At 36.8% G+C, this 26,985-nt stretch overlaps 1 protein-coding gene across 2 annotated transcripts in view; it reads right to left on the bottom strand.

Moving 5' to 3' along the window:
• Window positions 1–26,985, bottom strand: part of dacha (dachshund a) — a 198,641-nt gene that overhangs the window by 121,396 nt on the left and 50,260 nt on the right. The window lies entirely within an intron of this gene.

The following is a 26,985-nucleotide window of genomic DNA, read 5'->3' as shown; positions in this document are numbered from 1 at the left end:
TAAATTTTTCAACCTCAACTTTTCAAAATTAGCCTATTACGATTTAAAATGTTCTATTTTTTTTTTAAATGTAATTTATTCCTGTGATCAAAGCTGAATTTTCAGCATCATTACTCCAGTCTTCAGTGTCACATGACCCTTCAGAAATCATTCTAATAAGCTGATTTGCTGTTTGAGAAAAAATGCCTATCAATGTTGAAAACATTTGTGCTGCTTAATATTTTTGTGGAAACCATGATGCATTTTTTTCAGGATTCTTTGATGAATAGAAAGTTCAAAAGAACAGAATTTCTTTAAAATAGAAATATTTTGTAACATTATAAATGTCTTCAGTCACTTTTGATCAATTTATACATCTTTAATAATACTAATAATACTACTACTAATAATATTTAATAATAATAAATTTTTGCTAAATAAAATAATTGGGAGAAAAAAAAAATTACTGACCCCAAACTTGTGAACAGTAGTACACATAAAAACTTCACTCATAATAACATCTATAAATATAAACTCAGAGTTTGAAATTTAGACTGCTCTCAATCCACTAAGAATGTAGAGTTACTGATACAGTATATCAGCTACGTTATTGGGGTCAATGATGTGACGGGTCATTTTTTTTTGTCCAAAGGCCTTAATAATAATAAAAAACAAAGATATGACATCCAGAGTATGTAAGGTAGTACAACTTGCTCTCTTTTATTGAATCTAAAAGGTTTTAATTATATTTTGCTACATATAAAAGGTATTTTAGAGATTTTGAAGTGTCAAAAGGTCATTCGGTTTAACCGTCCAAAGGCCAAAACAGCCATTTAATTTGTGATTAAAATATAATAAATGTATAATTTGTTATTCTGGTATGATTTTATAACATCATATATCAACATAGTGCAAAATGGTATTAAAATTATGTTTAGAAGTCGTTGCTTTATTATGAGAAAGAATGTCTGGAAAAATGTATTTCATTGATGTCATTCAGAGTAACCAATATAAAGGGACCATTTTGCATCAAGTCATGTGGTCAATATCATGTGACAGTATGTGACATCATTCAGACACTTGCAGAGGATCACATGGTCATGCAGCAAAGTAACTAACTCTCTTTTAACTGTTTGAAAAATTCATGATTTCAGATGCTCATACGCATGTCCTGAAACTTCAGGTCATTCGGTACAACCGCTATAAAACATGGAAAATGTTGTAATATTTTAAAAACTTGCACTAGATATAAAATGTTTGATTGTCCTTTTGCTAGCTAGCTAGATATCAGCCTGTTAGCATTCTTTGAAAATATCGTCATTTGGTATAACCAAAAGTGTCATTCGGTAAAACTGAAATTTTGGTTAAACTGAATGACTTTTTTGGTGTCAAATTTTTGTCAATCAGTGTTAACTGATTATAAAAACCACATAATCTCATTGTTAAAGGAACACTACACTTTTTTTGAAAATAGCTTAGCTTAGCATAGTTAATTGAATCTGATTAGACCGTTAGCATCTCGCTCAAAAATGACCAAAGTGTTTCGATATTTTTCCTATTTAAAACTTGACTCTTCTGTAAGACCGACGGAAAATGAAAAGTTGCGATTTTCTAGGCCGATATGGCTAGGAACTAAATTCTCATTCCAGCGTAATAATCAAGGAACTTTGCTCCCGTACCATGGGTGCAGCAGGCGCAATGATATTATGCAGCGGAAAATCGCAACTTTTCATTTTCCGTCGCGCGTTAGTACACAATGTAACTACAGAAGAGTCAAGTTTAAAATAGGAAAAATATCGAAACTCTTTGGTCATTTTTGAGCGAGATGCTAGCGGTCTAATCAGATTCAATGAACTATGCTAAGCTATGCTAAAACTGATACCGCCAGACCCGGAGATCGGCTGAATGGATTCGAAAACGGTAAAACTCAACTGTTTAACTCTAGTCAGAAAAAAAAGTGGAGTGTTCCTTTAACCCTTAATAAAACATTATGGGTTTTTTTACATTTTTAAAAATCGTATTCATCAATGACCCTGGTATATTGGTCCATCTATAAATACTAGCAGAGAATAGCAAAAGATTGCGATTAAAACTGAAAAAAAAAAAAAGCTTCATGTCACACAAACTTCCAACCAAATAGTGAAACATTGTGAACAAAAGTATCAGGAAATTTTTCTCATGTCTCTGCTCTATGATTTCCGACCACTTTATCATAATTGAGGTTTAAAACACACACAAATTCCCTGACAAGTTTAAGTGCAACAAGTGCAATCTCATGATTGTGTTCAGACAAACTGAATGATTGAGAAAAAATGCAGCTGACCATCAGTTGATTATGGGCTCTTCAGCAAAACCCGCCGAACTTTGACACATACAAACACATACCGTCACCACAAAACACACACACTTCTCCTATATCCTCTCTCAAGTATCCAAGTTCAGATCCCACTCAATTAAATTAGATCTGCTTCCCGTAATTCTGCCACTCTCAGCGCCAAAGCTGACAGCAATCGGCTTTCTTCCTAGCCGACAAAACTCGTCCCCTCCACCGCGAGTCTATGTGGACCCGGCGGGAGGGATGATGTGTGTGTGTGTGTGTGTGTGTGTGTGTGAAAGGGTGGGGGGAGTTTGCCTTTAGACAATAGCGAGGGTTGGCACTTAGCTGTATGCGGATTAAATTCTCTGACATTATCAACCCGCCCGCTGAATCCGTGCAGGGGGCGGGAGGAACAGGGGTCGGCAAGACGCAGAACAAACCTTCTATCCCTGATGCTCGACATCTCACTGAGGATTACTGTCACTCAGCGCCGAGAGAGAGAGAGAAGTGAGAGAGAGAGAGGAGGCGAGGGAGGGTTATTCTCATTTATTTAATAACCCGGACCCTAATCTGTTTCAAAACAGGGGAGGGAGGGAAAATGTCATGGGAAGATGTAAACACGAGGAGCTGGTGGCTCTTGTACCTACAAACAGAGACTTTTCCAAATGTAACAAGTCTATGTGAGGACTGGGGATGAAAGTTGATGGGCTTCTTTCTCCGGCTGTTTTGGTTCAGGCATTTTATTCTGACCTCTGTACTCTTTTCTGCACACATGATTAGAACAGATTAAATATCTCTGAAGTTCTCATGAGAAAATATATTAGATAACAGCTAATTTTCCATAGAAAGGTCTTATGAAGTGACAAAAACATCCCTCTTAAATGCGCCATGAGGTTGTATACAAACTTAACATGAATACATTAGGCAAAAACTTAAAAACTTAAAACAATTAACCACATTTATCACTTGCATGTTCCATGGGAATCAAACCCATGACCTTGGACCTGTTGAGTTACAAAAATACTAGCATCAACATGGAATATGTGAAAATGAAATGGAATTTACTACCTTTCTTACTTATATTTAAGTTTTAATAGTTAGGAATATTAGGAATTATATTAGTATATAGTATACAGTACAGTCCAAATGCTTGGAACCACTAAGATTGTTAATGTTTTTAAAAGAAGTTTCGTCTGCTCACCAAGGCTACATTTATGTAATTAAAAATACAGTAAAAACAGTAATATTGTGAAATATTATTACAATTTAAAATAACTGTTTTCTATTTGAATATATTTCACAAAGTAATTTATTCCTGTGATGGCAAAGCTGAATTTTCAGCATCATTAATCCAGTCTTCAGTGTCACATGATCCTTCAGAAATCATTCTGATATGCTGATCTGCTGCTCAAGAAACATTTAATGTGTACAATTATACAAAATATTTGTGTACAATATTTTTTTTCAGGATTATTTGATGAATAGAAAGTTCAAAAGAACAGTGTTTATCTGAAATCTAATCTTTTGTAACATTATAAATGTCTTTACTGCCACTTTTGATTGATTTAATGCATCCTTGCTGAATAAAAGTATTAATTTCTTTAATTTCTTAAAAAAAAAAAAAAAAAGAAAAAATTCTTACTGACCCCAAACTTTTGAACGGTAGTGTATAATGCTACAGAAGCTTTGTATTTCAGATAAATGCTGTTCTTTTGAACTTTCTATTCATCAAGGAATCCTGAAAAAAAAAAGTACACAACTGTTTTCAACATTGAAAATAATCATAAATGTTTCTTGAGCAGCAAATCAGCATATTAGAATGATTTCTGAAGGATCATGTGACACTGAAGACTGGAGTAACGATGCTGAAAATTCAGCTTTGCATCACAGGAATAAATTACTTTGTCAAATATATTTAAATAGTACACAGTTATTTTAAATTGTAATAATAGTTCACAATATTACTGTTTTTTACTGTATTTTTAATTAAATAAATGTAGCCTTGGTGAGCAGACGAAACTTCTTTTAAAAACATTAAAAATCTTAGTGGTTCCAAACTTTTGGACTGTACTGTATATTAAATATTGAGTTAAACCTGAATTATATGGATTGTGAAAAGTAACAGTGTTGCAGCAAACGGGTTTAGTAACAGTATGTTCACTTAAGTAAAAACAAAAAAGTTGGCGAAGCAAGTTACATGAAGACTAATGTATTTTTTATAGGAGTAACATGCAGCAAACATGGAAAAAACATCTATTGCTCACATTAAGGTCAGGAAAATAGGATTAATTTTAATTTCCTGTTGACCAAGGATGACATAGGATGGAGCATGTTACTCTGAAAACATGACATCATTAGATATGCACCTATCAGGGTGCAGGACAAAAAGTGAGTCTGGCTTTGATCAGTCAGATGAAACCATTTACACCTCAGACCTACCGGAAACTTATGAGCTTTTAACCTTCTTTACCCGTGGAAACAAACCTTTCCAACAGACTTTCAAATAAAAAGCTAAAAAAAGGTTGAGGTGACTATTTTTGAACTATGTATTCTGGACAATGAATTGTCCGTAATGATTTTACCAGATTACAAGACGTCACATTCAATGCACTGAAAGCTTCAGGGTGCAGAGCCGGGCCAAAGTTCAGGATTAGGGACTGTTTACAAGGCCAGGGTGACAGGTCACAGGTCAGGGGCTTAAGACACACAAGCCCAATTGACACAGTAACCTTATTGAGTTTTTCCAGAGGCAGCTGCCAGGCATCCGATACCGCATGGCGCATTGTTTATACCAAAGAGCGCTGCAGTGAATTGATAAATTGCAAAATTAATCCCTTCACACACATTTGGAATTGCAATGCTTTTCGCTCATTCAGGAGGGTCACCCTGACCCTGCTTTTGTTTTAGGCAGATTGTAGCAGCTTGACTTGATTAAATGCATTTGATCCTTTTAGCAGTGTACAACTCCATTCATATTGTACTGCGGAGATGGAGGTGAAACATTAAATGATCCGCTCTATGCAAAGTCACACACAGAACTGCACGCACTGTGCACAGTTGACAGGAACATTTAAAGAGGTGTTGAAAAAGGTGAAATGTTTAACAAAAACTGTAAAAGATTTTATTATCAAATGTGCATTTCCTTCGAAAATATGTGGGTGAAATTTTCAATCAAGAGCAGAAATGATATTGATGTTTTTAGTGCAAATTATAGGGCTTTTCACACTGTATTAACATCTGCGTTCTAAACACGGCTTTTAACCCTGGGTAAAGGAATGTTTCACGATTGTAATTTAGAACCATGGTTAACACCGCTTTTTACCCGGGGTTATGAAACCCTGCTCTGGAGCACCGCTTTTTTGATGTTAACCCCGCACTACGGTGCCAAGCTTTTACGGTGTGAAACGATGACGATGAAACAGACAACCAATCGCATACAGTAAATTTAGCGTGAGAGAAAAAATGTCAAATGCTGACAGAAAATGCAACAATTTGAGTGAAGAATAGACCGTTTGATTCTTACCTTTTATAGTATGAAATGTCCATTCAGTATAAACTCGATAGTACAGTCAGCAATATGAGGATCCGCAATGCTAGAGCTAGCTAGCCTATGAAAACAAGTTGTGTGCTGCGTTTATCCAATCAATGACACTGACGCAGCAAATATGCAAATAAGAACATTAAAGGGTTAGTTCACCCAAAAATGAAAATACTGTCATTAATTACTCACCCTCATGTCATTCCACACCTTTAAGACCTTCGTTTATCTTCGGAACACAAATTAAGATATTTTTGATAAAATACGATGGCTTACTGAGGCCTGCATTGCCAGCAAGACAGTTAACACTTTCAATGCCTAGAAAGACGTATTTAAAACAGTTCATGTGACTACAGAGGTTCAATCTTAATATTATGAAGTGACGAGAATACTTTTTGTGTGCCAAAACAACAAAATAACGTCTTTATTCAAAAATATCTAGTGATGGGCGTTTTCAAAACACTGTTTCATGAAGCTTCGAAGCTTTACGAATCTTTTGTTTCGAATCAGTGGTTTGGAACGTGTATCAAACTGCAAAAGTCATGTGATTTCAGTAAACGAAAGGCTTAGTTTCGTAATAAGTGTTATGAAATTTCAATGGTTCGCCACTGGAGGGCTTGGCCTCACTGAGCCATCGGATTTTAAGAAAAATATCTTAATTTGTGTTCCGAAGATGAACGAAGGTCTTACGGGTGTGGAACGACATGAGGTTGAGTAATTAAAGGTGCTAAAGAGGATGTTTTGTTTTATAGATTTTTGCAATATTACTTGAAACTGTCTTTACTAACTGATAAAAGACTATTTATTAGGTGCACTGAAAGGAATAATATTAATATACATCATCTGTGCACGAGGTAGGGCCTTAAAAACATCAGCCAATCGTTTACGCGATCATCGCGTAAACGATTGGCCCTCTTGCTTGTCAATCACTGCCGTGACGTTCCTTGTGAGAGACGTGCATGGCTGCGCGCTCCAGTAACTTTCCACACTCCACAGGCGCCGCATGCAATGTTTTTGTCAGGAGACAGGAGTAACAACTGCAGATTATGAGTTACCTGCGGTGAGTCCGACATAATGAATCCACTAACACGACAAAGAGAATGCCGGTGGTAAACACTGGTGTTCCGATACTTGTGGCACGAGTTTTGGGAGGCGTTCCCTCGAAAGGAGGGGGAGGTTGTTCTTACGCATGCGCTCATTTCAAAAACTCAGTAACAGTCTTTGGTTTCTCAGTCGACAAAAAGATCCTCTGTAGCACCTTTTAATGGCATAATTTTCATTTTTGGGTGAACTAACCCTTTAACCCAGCGGTTAGGAATGTACAATGTGAAACGTCAGTTTATGTATACCCAGGATTAATTGATAACCCTGGGTAAATTATGAGCAGTGTGAAACGTAAAGCAAGATATCCCAGGATTCCGTTCATCCCGGGGTTTAGAATGACCTAGTTTTAACTATTTAAAGTGTGAAAAGCCTTTATGTGACCAAAGTCTTATAATCACAGTAACTTTAATTGAAAAATGTTAAAGTAGCACATCTGATTATCTTTTATTTGCAACAATCTTTGATTATTTTCTTTTTTTGGAATTTGAGGGACATTTGGATGAGCTTCATTCATTGCAGTGGTAGCAGCAAAATACACTTTGCACTGCGCTGTCTAGATGCATTTTTAATTCACCCCTATCAAGTTTAGATATGATATGCCACTAATCTTCATGGTCTAAGAAGTCACCATGGCAATGGCCATCTGATCAATTTCCTGTGCTCGCCTGTGTTTCTTGAGTGACCATAAACGTTCATCAGCATTGCTCTGCGATTGCTAATGTTTGGAGAACACATCTAATTTTGGGTACAGGCATAAAGTTGGGAATGAACAATGATTTGAAATGTGTTATGTTTTACATGTTACACCTCAAGCTGCTCTTTCAGTTGCAATTACATTATATGCCGAGTGCAAACACACACAGACACTCACAGGCACAAGTAATTCACTTGAAATCCGACTAGCGACAGATCACACAGAGCCTGAATTACGAGCATTTCACTTTGCTCTCATGAGCAACACCTACCAGATCCGCTCTAATTTGATGTGGAAAATCAATAGTGGGCTATGAGAGTGGATTTTTGTCCTATCAAAAGATGCCACGGATGGCCGTCACTTTGCTTGAAACATTCCTCTTTTGAAGGCCTTTCCAATTAAACTAATGGTTTCTCCTGTTGAATGACTGGAGTGAAACTGGTAGGCAAAATGGAGTAGTGAATAACATATCACTGTTTAATAAGGATGTAAATGGGTTTTGTCCACATTGCAGAACAGTCTTTTACTTAATATAGTTGGCTTGTAATTAAAGAACAACAGATTCAATTGAAATGCACGAGAGTAACGCACAACAGCTCAAAGTGCATTATTGCACCAAGGCACAATTACACTGTGTGTGTCTCACACACTCTTTAGTATCTTGGACCCTTCAGTTTGTCTCCTGTCAGCAGGGCTAACCGCTGACCCTGCGTTTGGCCTGCCTGTCAACTTCCTGCTAAGGTTAAACACACCAGGCCAGCATCCTCTATTTCACTGCATTAACTAACCAAGCATTCGTGGCTACAGTAGATCACTGCACTTCCTATACAGTTATTTGTACTAAAATATTACAGTACTGTACCCTATAAAACAATTTCACAAATAATCAAAAAATATCTAGTTATGCTTTTTAATTAGATTTTTTTTTTTTTTTAAGTTTAACAGCATTTTTACTGAAAAATACTTCTAATCATAAAATATTCAAATATGCTGATTTAGTGCTTTAAATAAAAATTATTTTTATTATCAATGTTAAAAAAAAATGGATTTCGGGATTCTTTGATCAATAAAAGAACAGCATCTCAGATCTTTTGTAACTTTATAAATATTTTTACTGTCACTTTTGATCAATTTAAGGCATCCTTGCTAAATAAAAGTATGAATTTCTTTCAAAAAAAATCTTTTGATTTACTTAACATTATTTTTAATTTTATTAACAGTTATTATTAATGTCAAATCAAGGAATAACGCTTACAATAACGCATTAATAATACTATTTCATAGAAGTCTTCTTACACTGTGAAATTAGCGTACATATTCTATCACTGCCATATCGCAGAGTGAAGCATTTATCTGCGCGATTATTAAAAGCAGCTTGCGTCCTTATTTACGCACCCCGCAGGTATGTGCTCTGTCTGCACTGTAAATACATGTATGTTCTGATTAGTGCTGCCACATGTGAACAGTTAAGCAGGCCGACGTAATGCGGACCAGACGGTATGGATTCCTGTACAGTCTTAAATGGACACATGTTTAAAATGGATCCTTTTGAAGTTGCCAAACAATGTGCAATATCAGGAAACAAGCTGTGTGCATGGGGCTGGAATGTGGAGCGCAGGGGGAAACGGAGCGGAGAGGGGGACACACTTAGCAAGCCTGTGGGTAAAAGTAACACACAATGAAACATGAAAAAGACTCCGGCTCCCCATTAAGCTAGAGATCACAAGACAACAGTGTGTGTGTACTTAGTGTACGCTATATCCTCGTATGTAACAGTTTTCAGACAAACATAACACTCTGGATGGATTTAAACTCAGGCTTTCAATCTCACTGGCTTTATCTCATGTAGACAAACACTCACACACACACACACACACACACGGGATGGCCCTCATGGTGAGAGCAGGTCTATTTTTGTGCAGGTAGCTGAGCACTTGGTGTGCTTTAATCAGGAGTGCATTGTTAGCTATGGCCTGATGGGAGGCAGGAGGCCCACAGTTAGAAAAAGATGAAATAGAGGAACAGAGAAAGCCGACATGTCCTATACGCACTCCTTAAAACATATTAAAGAAATAGTACAATGAAATATTGCAACTTCTTTCATATCATTCCAAATCCGTTTGATTTTCTTTCTTCCGTGAAACACAAAAGAAATGTTAAGTTAAAAATAAATACTTGGGCCTAAATTTGAGATTTATGCATTTGAATTGCATATAAAATGTATCTCCATTTGAAATGCACAATTTTACCTTAAACTAATAAACTTGATGCATCTGATACATATTTGTCAGTCATACATAAATGAAACGGGTAAAATTTCGGTAATAGTACTAATAAACGGAATGTGTTTTAAATACATAATACAAGCCATTTTTAACCATGTTCATACTTTTGAACTGATTAAATGTAATTGTTCTCACAAGAAAGGATTTATGCTGATTCAAGCTATGTGAATAAATGCATTTTATTCAAAAATGCTTATTTCAATAAAATAGTTTGTGATGAACAGACTGAAATTTAAGTTGTTATTCAGTGTTTGACAGCTCCAGTCCCCATTCACTTTCAGTGTTTGGACAACAAGCGCTTGGACATCCTGATAAAAATATCTCCATTTGTGTTTCACAGAAGAAAGCAAGTCAGGAATGACATGAGGGTGAGTAAATAAGAAAAATTATTTTCATTTTTCGGTTAACTTTACTCTTAAATATGATCTAGCCATAACATGTAACTGTAAAATATGATATGCAAAATGTTAAGTTGACTGGGTAATTGATTTTTCACAGCTTGTTGGTTCAATGGTATTAATGAAGGTGAATTTTAGTCATGCAGCAAAATTATTGACACTTGGTAACAGAGGAATGATTAATTGGTTTACGTTAAAATGTCACTTGTTGGCTTTATTTACATGTATCTGTGGCTCTTTTGTGGCATTTGAACAATTTAAATGCACACACATACACATATTAATAAGACAGCAGCACATCTATTGAAGGCCACGCCCTTACTTTAAAAAAATAAAAACATCATAAATAACAAAATCGAGCCCCAGAAAGCAGCCACAAATTCTTGTCCATTAACATTCTGCGCAGTGTTAATGCCAACTTTTAGAAACATAAATAAATCTTTTTCATTAACGCGTGTATGACGGATCTTGTGAGGACCGTTTCTCCTCCCTCGTCCTGCAGGCGTGGGCACTTGTCTGCCAAGAGTGTTCTTTAATTTAGTGAGTCTGAACTGTCAAGAGGCATTGTAGGATACAGAGCTGAGTCTGGGTGCTTGCTTCCCATTTTCGTTTATCAAGATGAAACTGTACTCTGTCCAGAACAAGTATTGAAAAGTATGGGGTGGGGGGTTTAGCGACAAAATACATATCATCTAATGTTATTATAAAGGCCAATATTCTACACACTGTTGTTGTTGTTTTATTATTATTTTCTTTTTCATTTTATTTTCCCTGAAAAATCACATATAAATGTTATTCAGTAGAATTTGTTTTGAGCTTCTGTACCTTTAAGACTTCTGTTTATCAAAGGCTGTCTTGATTGGCTAACCTCTATGCAGTTCATCACTTTTGGCAGTTCAGGAAACATGTTTGAAAAGACTCATTATTTTTGCAATTCCGTGTCGCAATAAATCGCAAACATTACACTTTTAAATGTGCCGACAAACTGAAAACTAATCAGGGTTTGAAACATCTCTTACAGATACAGATGTAGTCCTGCTGCTATGAGTCTTTATCTGTTCATGAGTTCTTGCGATTTTTTTATCTCACAATTGCGAGTTTACATCTCACAATTCTGACTTTTTTTTCCTCACAATTCCAAGTTTATATCTCGCAATTCTCACTTCTTTTCTCAGAATTGTGAGATATGAACTCGCAATTGTGAGTTATGAAGTCTAAATCTAAGGGTAAAAAGACAGAATAGTACATTTCTTTATTATATCCTGCAATTCTGACTTTATAACTTGCAATTGAGAGTATATATATCACACATTTCTGAGAAAAAAAGTCAGAATTGTGACATAAAAAGTTGCAATTACCTTGCAATTATTTTATATTCAGTAGTGAAAACCAGTTTCCATAGAAATGCCGTTATTGGTCGATAATGGTAATTGTCCATTGCTTCTGCTAAAAAAATTCTTTACACCCATTTAAACAAGAGTTGCGTGTATCTCTTAACCCACTCACGCGAGCACTCGTCAATGCAGGCGTCTATATTTGTTCTCCAGTAGTTTGTAGTTCTTGTTCCAGCTCAGTGTTGCCACCTTGTGGACAAACTAGCGCAAAAAAAACATAAGGCACATGCGCGAGCTGAGCGTATTAAAAGGATTAATTCACTTCAGAATTAAAATTTCCTGATAATTTACTCACCCCCATGTCATCCAAGATGTTTATGTCTTTCTTTCTTTCTTCAACTGAAAACAAATTAAGGATTTTTCTCCATATAGTGGACTTCACTGGGGTACAACGGGTTGAAGGTCCAAACTGCAGTTTCAATGCAGCTTCAAAGGGCTCTACACGATCCCAGCCAAGGGTCTTATCTAGCAAAATGATTGGAAAATTTCGCTATTACGTAATCACGTTGGAAAGGTCACATGTGACGTAGGAGGAAGTACCGCGGTAGGGAAAAAAAATTAATTTTCTTCTCCAACTTCAAAATCGTCCGACATTTTGTTTTAGCTTTTTTGTAAAGGGTGTTCGGCTTAGTCTTTACACGTTCACTTTGAAGACACTGGATCGGTACTTCCGCCTATGTCACGTGTGACCTTTCCAACATGATTAAGTAATGCGTGGCACATCGCAGAGCAGTGCAAGACAAGCATTTGTGGTTAAAAAAGTATGTAAATGTATGTAATGTTTTATTTTTTCGGATAATTTCGCTAGTTAAGACCCTTGGCTGGGATCATGTAGAGTCCTTTGAAGCTGCATAGAAACTGACATTTGGACCTTCAACCCCTTGAACCCCAGTGAAGTCCATTATATGGAGAAAAATCCTGGAATGTTTTCCTCAAACACCTTTTCTTTTCGACTGAAGAAAGACATAAACATCTTGGATGACATGGGGGTGAGTAATTTTTATTCTGAAGTGAACTAACCCTTTAAGCACAGTACGTCTGTACGTATAAAGTACAAGCATACTAGGCCGATAATTACATTTATGTGACACCCACTGTGCGCATACGTTTGCATGAAAATTTAAGTATGCTTTAATTCTTCAGGTGTTTAGGAATACCCAATAGACATCACTGACATGTAAATGGAACCAGTCATGTTTCCCATTTCTGATTTCAAAACCTCGAAGGCCTATAACTAGCTTTAAGTCATCTATCCAGATCCGCTCCATCTCCTCTCTTCCTGCTCTCGTTCCTCTCCACCTAGCTCAGTAAAGTGCATTTTAGCACATGGGATCGATGCTCAGATCTGTAGTTAACCGTGCACTGTAATGCAAATGCAGAGCCGCATTGATCGACAGGATCTCGCCCGCACCGCTGCCGCTGTCCCCGCAAGGGCACTCCCTCGCAATCCGATAAACGTCCCGGCTACAACGACTGCTGTGTGCTCTGGGTTTTCAAAGTGCCGTTTCAGCACTACAGCCAGCTGCACGAACGCGGCAGCGGGAGAGAGAGATGTCAGACTTTCAGTGGCGTACAGGGAGGTGAGGAGACGCAGATGAAGGAGGTTGAGTGGGCGAGAGGTGTAAACTTGAGAGGAATATAAAGTAAGTTTGAAGTAATTACAGCTTAGACGGCAAAGTCTAATTTCATAGCAATTAACAGAATGACTTATCAGCGCAATCTTCACAGTGGATCGCTAAAAAGAAGAAGCGCCCATCTCTTAAAACACGACGTTTAGAATGGCATCAATCAACGACAGCGATTTTATCACGACGGAGAGAAACAGGGCAGATCTTCTGCGCCTCAAAAGCTTCAGATCTCAAGACGTCATCTTATCACGTCGAGCATAACTAGATAAGAGCCCGAGGAACTGAGTTGGCCTCCTCGGATTGATGTTTTAGCTTCAAATACACACAAGGCCGGTATGAGAGATGCTCGGCCCAGTTCACGAATCCAGTCGAGCCAATGTAGCATTTACGCTGTCAATTCAGCTTAGAGCTGCTGTTGAGAGAGCAGATGTGCTAAGGAATGAGGGGGCGTACGCACAGGACAAAAACAGTGAGACAGAGCGCAACATAATGCAAAAGACTTCTGCATGTTGTCATAAAAATGCTGCACTCATGATGCTGAGTGAGTGATACGCTGAAAAACAACAAGACACAATGAAGCGGCAAACACATCATGATGTCAAGATAAAGTGTTTAAGATAGACCAACAGCTTAAAAACGTGTTGAGAGCCCTCAACTTTCTTTGTCATTGTCATGAAAACCAGCATCAGTGTTATTTAAGTATCATTAAGATACTATTGTATTTCTTATTAACAGTGTGAATTAGTGTGAATTCCATTTTCATTTTCAGGGTTAGTTCACCCAAAAATAAAAAATTACTCACCATCTTGTCATTCCATCTTCAGAACACAAATGAAGGTATTTTTAATGAAATCTGAGAGCTTTCTGTCCCTCCATTGACAGCTATGCAACTACCACTTTCAAGCCCAAAAAGGTAGTAAAGACATCAATAAAGTGATCCATGTGACTCCAGTGGTTTAACCTCAGTTTTATGAAGTGGCATGAGTGCTTTGTTTGTGCAAAAAAAAATTAAATAATTTAACTAAATATTGTGGTGCTCTTGTTAAAGCACAGTGGAGATAAATATTTTTGTAAATAAAGTAGCAAATTATGTTTTTTTGTGCAAACAAAGCACTCGCGTCGCTTCATAAATTTGAGGTTAAATGTGGAGTCACATGGATTATGATATCTTTACTACCTTTCTGGGCCTTGAAAGTGATAGTTGTGTAGGCTGACAGTGGAGGGACAGAAAGCTCTCAGATTTCATCGAAAAGATCTTCATTTGTGGTCCGAATATAAACTAAAGTCTTACAGGTTTGGAACAACATGAGGGTGAGTAAATAATGACAGAATTTTCATTTTTGAGTGAACTAAAGTTTTAGCAATTTTGTTGTTTTTCAATTTATTTAGTTTTTTTTTTTTTTTTCATAATGTCTATGTTGTTAACTATAGCCGCGTTTCCATTGAAATTACCTGGATCAATTTGTCCCAGGAAGTTTTTCCCCCTGACCTGTTGCTGTCTGAGTTTCCATCACAGTCTTAAAGGGTTAGTTCACCTAAAAATGAAAATTCTATCATTTATTACTTACCCTCATGCCGTTCCACACCTGTAAGACCTTCGTTCATCTTCAGAACACAAATTAAGATATTTTTGTTGAAATCCGATAGCTCCGTGAGAAGCTACAGTGGTTCAATATTAATATTATAAAGCGATGAGAATATTTTTGGAGCGCCAAAAAAAACAAAATAACGACTTATGGCCGATTTCAAAACAATGCTTCAGGAAGCATCGGATCACAGATGAATCAGTGTATCGAATCTGCTGTTCGGAGCGCCAAAGTCACGTGATTTCAGCCGTTGGCAGTTTGACACGCATCTGAATCATGATTCGACACACTGATTCATTTATGCTCCGATGCTTTATGAAGCAGTGTTTTGAAACCGGCCATCACTAAATAAGTCGTTTTTTTTTTTTGGCGCTCCAAAAATATTCTCTTCGCTTTATAATATTAATATTGAACTACTGAACTCACATGAACCAATTTAAATATGTTTTTAGTACCTTTATGGATCTTGAGAGAGGAAGTGTCCATTGCTCCCTATGAAGGCCTCACGGAGTCATCAGATTTCAACTAAAATATCTTAATTTGTGTTCTGAAGATTAACTAAGGTCTTATGGGTGTGGAACGGCATGAGGGTGAGTAATAAATGACAGAATTTTCATTTTTGGGTGAACTAATCCTTTAAGTACCATGAAGATTAGGCAAATTAGTCCGGTGACGTAGGACTGCATGCGCCTTTCCAGTTCCCGCTGGATTTCGTCCTCTGCATATAAGCTTAATAAAGCCTGAACCCCATTTTTGGTCCATCGATAGTATTTTTTAAACTCCATTATTTATTCAAATAACAAACAACTCTTTCTGCATGCACCGCAACAGACTTGTGGTTGAAATAAAATGCTGCATGAACTCAACCAATCAGCATGTTCAGCGCCCAAATCCCACCCCTGAAAGTTCCGGAACTTTGAAAAATTATTACCTCGTGAGCAGAGACTTTCTGAGGGGGGAATTTTTACCCGGAACTTCAGTTAGACCCTGGTCCCTGCGGTCGAAACACACCGAGAACCACCCCAAAGTCCTTAGATCCTGGGGAAAGTTCCTGAGGTGGAAACGTGGCTAATGCTGCCTTCACGTGCTCTCGGAATTATCGTAAATATCAGTTTCCTAGGCAGAAAATTGTGGGAAATAGTGGGAAATATCAAATTTCCTATAGCACGTGAAGGCAGCATTATAATAACCCTGACATGAGTATATAAACACTGAAGCAAACTTTTTTTTTAAAATTGCAATATTCAATCCAAGTGCAACTGTAACTTCTGCTAAAATTGATTTATGCTGCTTCTTGCCTCTGTTCTGTTTAAATGTACATTTTCAACTAAAATAATTTAATTACTTAACTTATTTATCTTTAATTAAGTCCTCAGTTGAAAAAAATGGCAGAAGAACCTTGGATCATGCGTTCGTAACAGGCTTGAGCCTGTTAAATGCCCTTTATGTAGTTACATTACAGCTCTTTATTACACGACTCTCTGGAACACTTGAGTGGTAATTTTGTGGTCAAATATTTTTGCATAATGACCACTGAACTGTACATCTGACTGCTGTCCCTGGTAATCTAGTAAGTTTGTAAGTAATATATATATATATAAACATGATAAAAATTGTAGTTAGTAATTGTAATTGTAGTAACTGTTATACATTGTAGAACTACCAGCCTGACAAAAACTCTTGTAAAACCCGCAAACAGCAGCAAGCTTTTGTCTCGTAAGTGATGACACGCGAGGCCCCGTTTTGTCACTTCCTCTAACCCCAGAATTCTTTAATGCATTAAAACATATTTGGTCCAATTCAAAACTATCAATCATTGAGGAAGGGCATAAACTGAAAGCAGAGCAAGAGTCTTACACGCACCAGAGTGGTTCCACATGTGGCCAACAACTGGAAAGCTCTGCATCAAGCCTAAAAAAAAAACATTACGCTGTTCCTTATTCACCCCCACTGGTTACTCACCAGTTAGAAGTGGGATATCCCAGCCTGATCAAGCAATACTATATCAGTGTCGATTTAAACCTTGACCATAAAGCTTTATCATAAGTGTTCTCTATCATTGCTGTCCCGGAGGATGAAGCTGAGAATATAACCTGTTCTTTAACTTTACAGTAGAGTTATACAAGCCCTTCAATGCAAACAGCTCTGTTAAACCTTCGGATCAGAGCTCTATGGCTAGTAAAAAAGGCAGCACACACAGTAAAAGCCTTACTAGAGACCAAGTTCAAATGGTTGAGAATGGACTTAAATGCACTGTAAAATTACAGACACAGTGTATGGTAATGTGATATTGCATCGTAAACAGAAACAAAGTCAACTAATAAACAAAAAACTTGATATCTAAAAACCTAAACTAAAAAATACCTATACAATTAAAAAATATTTATACACGTACACAAACTATATATATATATATATATAAATATATTTCATATAAATATATTATATATATATATATATAAACCTGGGTCGATGAAGTGATGGGTGATTTTTTTGTCCAAAGGCCTTAATAATAATAAAAAACAAAGATATGACATCCAAAGTATATAAGGTTGTACAACTCACTTCATCTTTTATTGAATCCAAAATCTTTTAATTATATTTTGCTACATATAAAGGTATTTTAAAGATTTTGAAGTGTCAAAAGGTCATTTGGTTTAACCATACCTTAATTTGTGATTTAAACTCATTACTTTTTTTTTTTATTACTTAAAATGTAATGTTTTATTATTATCATTATTATTATCATCATTATTATTATTATTCTTCTGACATGATTTTATAACATCATATATCAACATTATCAAAATTATGTGTAGAAGTCATTGCTTTGTTATGAGAAAGACTATCCGTAAAATTTATTTCATTGATGTCATTCGGAGTAACCACTATTTTGGATCAAGTCAGGATGTAACATCATTCAGACACTTGCAAAGGACCACAAGGTCATGAAGCAAAGTAAGTAACTCTCTCTTAAGTATTTGAACAATTCATGTTTTCACTTGCTCATACGCATGTCCCGAAACATCAGGTCATTCGTTATAACCGCTATAAAACATGGAACATGTTGGAATGTTTTAAAAACTTGTACTAAATATAAAATGTTTGATTGTCCTTTTGCTAGCTAGCAAGATATCAGCCAGCTAGCATTGTTTGAAAATATCGTCATTCAGTATAACCAAAAGTGTCATTCGGTAAAACCGAAATTTTGGTTAAACTGAATGAGTTTTTTGTGACAAATTTTGTCCATCTTGTACAAAATGACAAAAGCATTGTTAATTGATTATAAAAACCACATAATCTCATTTAATAAAACAATCAAAAACAAAATTAATTAAATCTCCATTATGTTTTTTTTAAATCCTCATTTGTCAATGATATATTTGTACATATTATAACCCTAAGATTGTTGAACGTATTGCCACAGTGTAGGTGAGCAGAGAACGTCATCTTTGCCCTCACGCTCCTGTCCTTTACCTCGGCTCAATTCAATTACCATTCCCCACACAAACGAGCACACGTTTTTCTTCTTTTCATTCTTTCATCCCTCTTTTCTTTTTTAGCATAGACAGGGCTTATGCAAATGAGCTCTTCTCTGCCACTGAGGGTTGCCAAGCCATGTGCCCCAGTGTAATGTCATCCCACTTAAAGACTATGTAAACAGCATTATCGGCACGTTTGCACGACGCTCGCCGCAAGGTCATGGTGGGCAGGCAGGGGTGCGGGGGGGACAGAAAGAGACGATGGGGGGGCATGCAGAGAGGGACGAGTGTAGTGCATGTTCTGCATCTGAAGGCGGATGTTGAGTGTGTGTTCAAGGTGTGCGCTAGACGGCCTCCTGTGACTTTAGTCTGAAAAACACTTAAGCAGTAATGACATGCACAAACGGGGAAAAAAAGGTCCCACTTTATATTAGGTGTCTTTATTACAAAAAATATTGTATTACAAAACACTTGCATTTGAGGTGGATTACGGGTAAGGTTAGAGACAGGTCTGGTGGTCTGGTTAGAATTAAGGGTGGGTTAAAGGGGGAGGACAACATTATAGAAATTCATCACAGATGTAATTGCATGCAAGTATTTTTTAAATAAAATTAAAAAGAGAAAACAAGTATGCATGCAAGTGCATTGTATCAGATGATTCATTTAAATGTTATAGTGCATAGTAGTTAAAGACACAATATAAAATGGGTCAAAAATCATTTAAAAAAAAAGAATAAAAATTCATGTGTTTAACTACATAGCAGTTAAAGACCTGTGGGTCATAAAATAAAATTATAAAATAACAAAACTAAAATGAAATAAAATAAATAAAATATTTCTCAGAGACAGAAACTAAATTAATTTTTGCTTAATTCTCCTTATTTATCAGTAGAGACGACCTGAGGCCGACTGAATAACTTTTTAGACTTCAAGACCTATCATAACTTTTTAAATCAGTTACATAAAAAGGTAGATTGGTCTAATTGGATCCATTTTATTTCTCTCAAGGCATTCAAATAGAATCATCTGAGCCAGCTGATGAAGCATAACCAAAAACAAGACTCATGAGCTACGAAAGAGCAATAAAACGTGCTTCTGGGTCTCGTCCGATTCGATCGCATCTCTCTTTTACCCTCTTCAATTCACTACATATCGCTAATACCACTTCCATTCTTCTTTCTTCTCCAGAAATAAAAAAAAAAAAAAAGGGAAAGTGCCTCCCCGTTTCATCCGTGTCCAGGAGCACTTGTGTGACACAATGAAAGTATTTGAGACTCTGGAGGCCCCTACCTCGGCCCCTGCCTGCCTGAATGGCTGTTGTGCTCATTAGCTGCCATGGCGACACCCGGGCTGGCGAATAGCATTTGAGCTGCGGACCGGCACAAAAGCACCTCCAATTAAATGTCAATAATTTAACAAATCCTTTGAACTCCTCGCAGCTCCATGTTTACAGGGGCTTACAAGAACACTGGAGCGCCATTGTCTCATTATCTGCACAAGCCACAGGAGAGATAGAGGGAGGGAAAGAGAGATAGATAGAAGGAAAAATGTTAAGAGGGGTGGTTGAAAGGACACACGGGGAGAGGGGTGGAGGACAGCACTCTCCCATGTTTGGGCTGGGGATATCTGGGAAATGAAGTCCATTCAATACGATATCTTGTTGACTCCGTTAACTTCCTTGAGCCCGTGAAGAATCAAACCGTAGCGGTGCGAGGCTGTTAATGAAATCCACTGCTTCAGTCCTGCAGGAGAGAACGAGGCTCTCGACGTGGCTTCTTTCGCAAGTTTTTAACTTGTGAAATTGCATTATAAATAGTACTTGACATCTGCCATAAATAGAAAATCAATTAACATTCATACACCTTTGTTCTAAATTACAGTGACAGCCGGCGAGCATATGAGAGACGTTTCTGAGGTGTCTTTTCAAGTCAACGACCCGGTAATTTGACATGTTCTGCACTGGCACTCTTTCAGGTATTATTTTGTCAAAAAGGACTAGCGTAACGCCAAATTTCCTAACAACAATATCTACTTTGGAATTAAATTCGAAGCGTGTCCTTTCTGCACCACTAGCATCACCAAACGAACTGTAAAATGAATGACCCTTTTCAAACTCACTCTGACTTCCATTGTTTGGACAAACAGATGTTTCTGCCTCATATGTTTCTACATTTAAAACTATTTTATACTCATGACCTGCATTGTTTTATTGTTTTATAATGTTTCCTGGGGTGCATTTATAATGTTACTATGCTTTTTACATCAAAAATGGGCATAATTTAGAAATAAAAGGCATTTTTTCTTATTTCAACATTCTGTTTTAAGAGGTGTGTCTGCTGTGAGACTTCAGTGTAAACGCCCTCTGCTGTGATTGGCTAAAATCTTTGCATATGAAATAGTTGAGCATTCCTCTCAAAAACTTTTAGCAAAAAATTACAGCTCTCAAGGTGAACTAATCGTGAAAAGTGTTGATTATAGCATTACATTTAGATCTATGGCATTATATTTAGATTGTGGCATAAAAGGTTGCAGTGATGAACATTGTAGCCGATCACAGACAGTTGTTGAGCGCATGAAAGCAGCGATCTCGTTATTGCAACTTAATTTCTGCACACTAACGAATGCTTTCATCATAACTAACAGTACAAACATGATATATCTAAGAAATTCGTCGAATAAAACAGGAGTTTTGGCGCGAGTCCAGAACTCTGATACTCACGCTGTTTGATTGACAGCTCCAGTGATAGTAAAGGGAGCGTTCTTTGATTGCTTTCTATATCAAATTTAATCATTGTTTAAATAACAGATTATTTTCATCCTACTAAGAAAAACAACGTGAAGCTGACAGTTTAGTCACTGCTTTGATTTACTGACACATAGACAAAGCACATCTGACTGTACATGAATCATTACATATCAGATCAAGCATTAGAATTAACACAGTTACTTACATGTTGTTGCATTACTGTCGAGTCCATATAATAAAAGTCTGTTTGCAAAGCCTGCGCCGAAATGCGATTGATTTACCAAATAATCCACAGTGAAATGTACCGAATACAAATAAATAAAGCTCAACTGAGACATTCACATTGTTGAAAATAAATAACCATATTCCTAGCATTAGGATCCTTTGAAAGGTAATGTTATTTTTAGACCTGTATCGCTCTTCTTTCTTCGTCATCTCACTAACACGCCTGTGGGCGGGGCTAACAGTGCAATGATGTAGCAGTCGTTGATTTCTTCTGTGGAGGTGGCGTTTCACATATCAAATAGATACATTCTAGGATCGGTTGTTTGCTGGGTCTGGTGTCAAAGCTTTTATTGGACTAACAAGAAAGTTTTCATATCTGATACTTACAGGACATATTTTATAGTACGATGACCCCTTATATATCAAAAGCTCAAAGAAAAGTTGATTTCTCATTTCATGACCCCTTTAAGAACAAAAATCACATACTTCATCTTTAAAATTGTGGGTAACTAACTGAACTTGTTCTTCTGATCTTGTACTCTGCTGATGACCTTACAATAAGCATGTGGCTCATTTCACTTTGAAACTCAGCATGTCAAAAACACAGACAGTTTTCACTGCAAACACTTCCAAAGGAATGGGACAAATGGATTAGGAAAACAACACCCCTCCTTTTCCTCCATGCCTCCCATCCCTCTGCGAACCCTCGTCCCGCTAGCAAGAAAACTCCACAAAATCAAAAGCCTTGAGATTTCTTTACTCCCTTTCTTGGCCAAACTTTTACATCTCTGTTTACTGGGATTTTTTCCTTATTACAAAATGATTTCGGTCCGCAAACATGCATGGATTACTCAGCGAGTACGACCCGAGGTCATCCCTGAACACGAGGCCAAGGAGGAAAAGAAAAACAACGATGTGATATGAAAAGAAAATAGAGATGATTGTTGTCCGACTGTGTTGCGCTTTTGTTTAAAGCAATTAAGGCAGTGGGCTTTTTTGCATTGCATTTATTAAAAAAAAAAAAAAGTGGTAAGAAAAGAACAACCTGAACATGTAGGAGCAAAGCTGAAGAAAAGAAAGCGAAAAAAAGATGCAGTGGCTGCACAATCTAAACATTGACCGGCCCATGTTTTTCTAGCAAAGCCTGCTTTCAGAGAGATTTGAATTTAATTGATTCCTTTTTACACAAATACATTGTTGGAATGCCAGTAATGAAAAGGGCCACGGAGGGGTCAGCGGGACACAGCGGTACGGAGAAGAAAGAGACCAGACAGAACAGGACAGGACAGACAGAAAGACAAATGGACAAGCAGACAGGGGATGTTGATATAGATCAACTGTACACCTGTTGCATCAATGCCCGAGACTGCATCTCTCTTGTTATTTTCTATCTTTTTTATATTAAAATGTTAGGGCTTTATAATTGTTTAAAGAGATTAATTATATTAAAAAATGAAAAAATAATGAAATTATAATAATTTCTTTAAATTATCAACATTTGGTAGCCTGGGTGCCAGCCCGAACCCTGCCCACAACATTTTTTGGACGGGAAGTTCGGTCTGGACTCGATCAATTGTGGAGAAATTTTGCTCGGCTCCCAGAAGGCCGAGCCAATCAAATTGCCAGGGCGGGCTTTAATCGATGATGGACAGGTTATCTGTGGTTACGTAACCACTCACGTCATCAAAGAGCGCTTGGGTTGAATTGGTTTTCACCAACGATGACTGCAGCTGGAGAAGTAAGATGTTTAGATTCCGCTATCACGTCTGTAATAAAAGAAATCGACAGCGCATTCATTTTAAAAGACGAACAAAGAACCGCAATCAAGGCATTTGTCGATGGGAAAGATGTGTTTGCCGTCCTTCCAACGGGATTCGGCAAAAGTTTAAGTACAAGTTCAACATACGTCACTTACTGCCTTGCTCTGATTGGTTGTAGGTCTATCCAATTGAGTGCAGAGTTGTTGTTTTTTTACTGGTTCGGTTAAGACACGCCCCATAATTCAAGTGCAATGGAGCAGTATCAGACTCACATTCTGCCTAGAATATGAGTATGACGAAGTCAGGCTAAACATTTGGGGGCTTTTCAGTAAATATTGATGCATGCAATTAATTTGGTTAATTAATCGACAAAATTTGGTAACACTTTAAATTAAGGTTCCATTAGTTAATATTAGTTAATTCATTAGTTAACATGAAGCAACTCTAAAGCACTTAATAATCTGTTCATTTCGAAATTTACTAACATTATTAAAATCAAAAGTCATATTAATATTATTTAATGGACATGAGCTACAGTAACATGAACTAAGAATGATCAGTTTAACAATTAACAATAACAATATTGGCATGTCAGTGAAAACAACAGAGCATATATAGTCATTATGCACGTGATTTTTTTTTTTTCAAATTAAAAGCGAGACTGTTTCCTCATAGGCATTTTCCAATGCTCCAAGTAACTTGAAAGCATCCACCTGTGTGCCTCATATCAATGACAATTGCCCTGTCCTCTGGGGCACGTCACTGTTTTGTATGTGTCCCACCCTATTATAGCCCAAGGACATCAGCACGGCCCCTCTGTAACTTAACACCTATGTAAAATAATACTACATGTATTATTCATACTAACATGATGGAGCAGTTGAAAACAGCCCAGAAGACAGGCACCTATGAAAATGATGACCAAACAGAGAAAGAGTCGTGAATTATTGAGGCGGCCATCAGCTGCGTTTTAGCAGCGCAAAGGGATGCTGAATAAGGCGCTGACTGGAAACCCAGAATGCCTTGCAATGTTCTTAAAAGGTTAGGACCAAACTGTGGGGTATTTGCTTTATCAGTGTCTGGAAAGTTACTTTGAAATCGTTTGCTATGCCACAAGCTACTCGTAAAGTTAATCAGCAAAATTATCCTTTAGGAAAATTAGTTGGCTACAAATAAACGTTGATCAACTACAATGAATTTCAAAATTTAAAGGGGGCCTATAATGCCCCTTTTACAAGGTGTAAAATAAGTCTCTGGTGTCCCCAGATTGTGTCTGTGAAGTTTCAGCTCAAAATACCCCCCAGATCATTTATTATAACTTGTCAAATTTACCCCTTTTGGGTGTGAGCAAAAACACATTTTTGTGTGTGTCCCTTTAAATGCAAATGAGCTGCTGCTCCCGGCCCCCTTTCCAGAAGAGGGCGGAGCTTTAACAGCTCACGCTTCGGTTGCTCAACAACAACAAAGCTGGAGAATCTCACGCAGCCAAAATGAGGATTGTTAGTAACAGTATTCAGCCTTACATTGTTCAAACCGGAGTCGACACTGATGGAGAGACTCAGGAAGAAGTTACAACTTTTAGAATGAAACTGGACGTTTCTGAATGGTTAGTGGAAAAATTTATATAGTTGCTGTGGAGTTGATTCAACTCATCGACTAGCATGTGCCGTCATGTTAATCTTTTGTTCAAATCCAGCGTCCTTAAACAGTGAATTCTTTAAAAGAAAATATCTCCCTTTGCATTGAACTTTGAGCATTGTCACTTTGCAGATGTTGTTTATGCTCAAACAGCACCATTACACACTAACTAAAGTTAAAAAAGTGAAATCATAATCAACCACCCCCCTTTAATAAACAGTAAATGATTTACTACTGTATTAGATACATGCTAAATACAGACAACACATCTAAAAACACTTATTTATATATAACTAAAAGAAAAACAATGATAAACACCAGTAAAAAAAAAAAAAAAAGTCACATATTTTGCTGAGGAATTTCTGAGTGATGACTTGAATCGATCGATCGACTGATTGAAAATGCATGTATATTGTATTTGAAATACAAAATATTTTAAATATTTGTATTTTTTTTTTCCAAAGGCTTTAAATGAGCTTAAATACATTGAAGTTTAGTAATTTTCTATTTTTAAAATCCATAAAATTCTCTGTACAAGTCAACCTCTTTATTAGGCTGCTGCTTTCCTGTATCAACTACTGTAGTTTAGGCCTCCCCAACCCCACCTTTCATGCATGTGAGCCGCAGCTGTGTGACTCCATCTAACATTGGATAAGCTCATTTTCTGTATTAATAAGGAATAAGGTTGTCGTGATCGATTCTACTTGTTTATTAAGGTTAAAACAACAAGTAGAACATTTTACATGTGATTTATTCAGTAGTGTTCACCACAAGTAATAGGCTACAGTGTAACCTTTTCAGAAATAAGTATAGAAATGGCACACAGGCACACTTAAACCCAGTCTTTTTGGGTTGGTGTTAAAGGTATGTGAAATGAAAACAGAAGTTTCTAAACAGTTGTATAAACCAAAAAGCTCTTTGCATTCAGAATAGGTCCAGATACAAAATACTGTAAATATTTTTTTCCACGCAGTATTTGGTATTTTGTTTTAATACATTTCAAACGAGGTATTTTATTATTTAAAATACATTTTCATGTATTTATGCCCATCTGTGTTCAAACTGAGCCATTGCCAATGATCTCCAGCGCTACTTAAATGAATATTCTAGCAACATGTTCTCAATTTTCTTGTTTGGAAAGTATATAATTCCTCTTTTCACTAGTGTTGAAAAAAAGGACCTTAATAAAAAGTAAATAATAATAATAATCAACATTCAACGATATTATTGATTTGACTGCACTGACAATATTGGATGAGAACTGAACTAACTTTAATTGACAATCTTTTCAACAGAACTGACTCAACAGAACTGACTCAACAGAACTGAATCAACAGAACTGAATCAACAACTGAACAATCACACTGTTTTCATTTAGAGCTGCTGTACTGCCAAAATGAACTCTGTTTGCTTCATTGAATCCTGTTATCACTGTAAAGCTGCTTTGAAGCAATCCGTATTGTAAAAAAAAAAAAAAAAAAAAAGTATAAATAAAGGAGACTTGATTTAATGATAATAATTGTTAAACAGGTTTCCTAAACTGTTTTTACTCTTTTCAGGTCAATCCCAAATTTCTTTTGTCTCTGCACATTAATATCGGATAGGAGAAAGTATTTTAACTGAAAAAAAAAAATATATAAACCACCTACAAGTTGTGCATTTAGCACATTTTAACATTCAACAAAAAAAGAATGCATTCTGTGCAGTAATCTAGTCTGTTCCTAATGCAGTCCAGAAATGGCTCCATAAGATGGTCAAATTCCATTATTTTAATCTAATATCAACAGGGCCAGCCATATAAACATCCTTTTGTAGCTATACTGCCACTGCTGGGATAACAGACTTTTTTTCCAGGCCATTTCCCTCAGCTCTGGGCAATCCGAACACAAGGGTGGACCTCTGGGTGGAATTTACGGCTCTATGGCTATGGTGAGCACCACAAAAGCTACTGATGTCACTCCTTCCTACGCAACCCCTCAAAAATGACCCTGTGAATCGATACACCAAAACCAAACGGCTTGTTCCCAAACTGAGAGCATTACATGTAAATACTAATGGGAATGAAAGTTAGAAAGAATCTTTTTTGTGTGTATGTTAATACACTAGGCAGATGGTCGTAGAGCGGAGGATGACTAAACGAATAAATAAACAAATACAAGACAGTATTGTTTTTGCTGAAAGTTTATCCAGCGTGGCCGGAATTAATGCCGT

The sequence above is a fragment of the Chanodichthys erythropterus genome, chromosome 22 (assembly GCF_024489055.1).
Source record: "Chanodichthys erythropterus isolate Z2021 chromosome 22, ASM2448905v1, whole genome shotgun sequence".
Classification (NCBI taxonomy): domain Eukaryota; kingdom Metazoa; phylum Chordata; class Actinopteri; order Cypriniformes; family Xenocyprididae; genus Chanodichthys; species Chanodichthys erythropterus.
Note: the sequence above shows the minus strand (reverse complement) of the source record. Positions and strands in the feature narration are given on the sequence as shown.